At 30.5% G+C, this 3375-nt stretch overlaps 1 long non-coding RNA gene across 1 annotated transcript; it reads left to right on the top strand.

Annotated features, from left to right (window-relative positions):
* Nucleotides 1-1775: 1775 nt before the first annotated feature.
* Nucleotides 1776-2920, top strand: LOC122637384. The gene is made up of 2 exons (XR_006329234.1): nt 1776-2348; nt 2428-2920. It is a non-coding gene; the product is annotated as an uncharacterized LOC122637384 (long non-coding RNA).
* The last annotated feature ends 455 nt before the right edge of the window (nt 2921-3375 follow it).

Genomic DNA, 3375 nt, shown 5'->3' with positions numbered 1-3375 from the left:
AGACACAGATATCATTCACTCGGAATAAATATGAAATGGATCGTTACAATTTCCCAATGCATGTTTATTTGTTTTTTCCTTCTTTGTCTTTTTTCTCCGTTTAATCCCTTTCTTTTAATTCTTTTTCTGTTTTCCTTTGTTCTGATTTTAATTTTTTAAAATTTTCTTTTCCTCTTTTAGATTTTAATCTTTCTTTCGATTCTAATTTATTTTGTTATCTTTTTCGTTTTTTTTCTTTTTGATAGTAATTTCTTTTTCTTCTTTTTCAATTCTAACTTTTCTTTCTTTTATTTTTATTTTAATTTATTTTTTAATCTTTCTTTAACCCTTCGCACTCGGATGTTCCCCCAGAGCGATCAGAAAACGAGGAATTTTTATAAATAACGATATCAATGTAAATGATATAAACAAATTCCTTCAAAACTTATCGTACTATCAAGAATATTACAAGGAACAAAATATTGATTTTTTTGCAAAAGAATATGTTCTACAACGTTTGCAAATTCGTCTAAATTAAATATGAGTAAATCACTCGAAACTCCGAACGTCCGAGTGGGCGCCGAATGCAAAGGGTTAACTTAAACTTTTTGCTAAATATTTACATCTGTATTACAGACGTTATGGGTACAGGCCCGTTATAATTATTCATTAATATTAATACATACAAACATATACAACCACATGTACATATGTATGACCATCCGATGTAGCCAAACTTTATAATGTCGAAACTAAAGGCGCTAATTTCGTTTCTTACGTATCCACTTATATGTGAGTACTTACACGTAATTTAAAAAATTTTTTAAACCAAACTCCTTCAACATGTGAGTAAGGGTCGAAGTGAAACAAAAATAAAATGAAAGAAAAAAACGAATACGAGAAAGTATACGGAAATAGTATGAGAATAAGTGAGATGGATCGTTAACTTCACTTATTTCATTACGTTTTCGTTCTTCCAGTGCATAGAAGAAAAAGGAAGAGCGAAAGAGTATAGAGCAGAGTATAGAGACAATCAAAATTAATAGTATTCAATAAATGTTTTCATTAGTATTTGTAGTTAAACATCAGTACGTGGTATAAATGGTCAATATATAATAAATAGTCAAATGTCGTGTCAGTGTCGCGTCAGGATTTATTGTAAATGCTCATCTACCTTTTTAGAATAATAATAAATTATTACGTCCACAATTGTTTCAATTAAAATTTTTATAGTTTTTGTATTAATCAGTTTAATACCTACCACTTATATCACGTATTGATAATTCATTATTAATGATGACCATTAATTTATTTAAATTACCGATTAAAAATGTTGAAAAATATTCATCTAATAATTAGAAACTTTAATTAAAATAGAAATAGAACTTTGCTTTTGTCGTGTGATACGCACGATCAGGTTTATTTTCTTTTTTGTGAAATGAATGAACGTCTTTTGATTTTTTAATTACCTATCTCCTACTCTAGAAATATCACATATTTCGTTTGAATCGTAAACGATATAATATCATGAATTCTTTTGATATCAATATTTAACGTGAAACCGTAAGGTACTGATACGAACGATGACTAATTCCATAAATGCTTGTAAGTATCCTTGTCTGATTGTTTGCGTCCTTGGACATATGCGTAAAGAAAGCAGTGCTTTTGTATAAAAACAATTTTGCAAATATGGAGAGAAAGGGAATAGAAAGCTTTTTGTGGAAAGGACGACTGTTTAAAATCTCGTTTAATCCATTCGATCATTTCGAGACTATAAGAATTTGTAGATATTAGAGTTTAGTCGTTTAGTAAATCGTTCGATCAAATTAGAATGTCGAACGTCGAGTTTATGATGTACCAGACGATTCGTAGGACGCAGAGGGACGTTATTGTACGAGGTAATTCGCGCTTTATCAATGGTCAAACTAGCTCGAAATGATTTTCCGCGTAACAAAAGAAAAAATCTTTTGCGTTTGTTTTCTGAAGAAAGGAAGAGAAGATTACGCCACGCGGAGATGACATATCCTTTGAGCGTACGCTCGAAAGGCGGAATAAGTTTGAAACATTCGAATGAATATCTTGGCTCTTATGAGGTCGATGAAATCGATCGGAAATGCGTCTTCGTATAAGTTGATTGACGATTCCTTGATTGGAAGATTACAAGCCTCAAGAAGGAAAAAGTTAACAAAGAAATAATTACATAATTCCAACGGATTATAAAGTTAAAGTAATTAACCTGTGTAACCGGGGAATGGTTATGGTTGCATGGATTTTCAATAATCTTCCGAGAAGGAAAAAAAATAAAATGGGCCGTTCCAGTGAAGAAATTACGGAAGGTTTGGCAGTACGGATAGAACGTGTTAAAAATGGTGAATGGATGAAATTATGCAAACGGTAATTGCCAGTTCCTATGTTAGAATCGAGAACATTCAATAATATTGTCAACAGGTAAAAGACAGGAGGCATTCAGCGAAATCCTTTGTCTGTTGTAAGCCAGTTTCAAAATTTTAATTCAAGGATGCTCCGACTTATGGACGTAATTTCCAATTATTCGAATGGAAACATCGAATACATAAAGAAAAAAGAAATTAACAAAACACGTTCCCTAAATGAAAGAGATAACGAGTTACGATATGACTTAAACGTTGACTCGCGCGAGAATTTCCACAATCGAAATTGTCACATCGCAAAAAAAAATTTGTTTGTTTGTGGAAGAAATACTTGGATCAAAGTTTCTGCTCTTGTATCAGAATCTCATCCCAATTCTGTCGTTGATACGAGATTTGAAAGGTTTTTGAGAAGATAATATTCACGTCAAGGTATTCTTGAGGAATTTAGAAGGATATTTGTAAAAACATCAAAATACCTTGGAATGGTAATAATTAACAGTCTCCTTTTGTAATTAATTAGGGTGGTTATAAAAGTTTATTTCGAGATATAATATTATGGGCTAAAAGTTATTTTTACATCCGTCACATATAAATCCATTACATATTTTAATTAGAATTAGCTTAAAGATGAACTTATAGAATATTTCTTCCGATATATACATACATCAATGTAATTTTCCGTCCATGTCTTTTCAGACAGCACGAGGAGTACAAGTAAATATAAATATATACGCAAAATCTAAAATTTTGTCTAAATCATTTTGTTTTATTGTTTAATAACACGTACCTGTCTATATAAGTATATATATATATATATATATATATATATATATATAATATTTGCAAAAAAAATCAAAATTTTATTCCTTACAATTATCCGACTAGTACGAGAAGTTTTGAAAAAATACGTCTACACCATTTACATTGATTTTAAATTGATTATTTATAAGACTTTTTCGGATTCCGATTGCTCTGAAGGGACGTCCGAGTGCAAAGGGTTAAAAAA

This window comes from Vespula pensylvanica, unplaced genomic scaffold, assembly GCF_014466175.1.
Source record: "Vespula pensylvanica isolate Volc-1 unplaced genomic scaffold, ASM1446617v1 scaffold0002, whole genome shotgun sequence".
Taxonomy (NCBI): domain Eukaryota; kingdom Metazoa; phylum Arthropoda; class Insecta; order Hymenoptera; family Vespidae; genus Vespula; species Vespula pensylvanica.
Note: the sequence above shows the minus strand (reverse complement) of the source record. Positions and strands in the feature narration are given on the sequence as shown.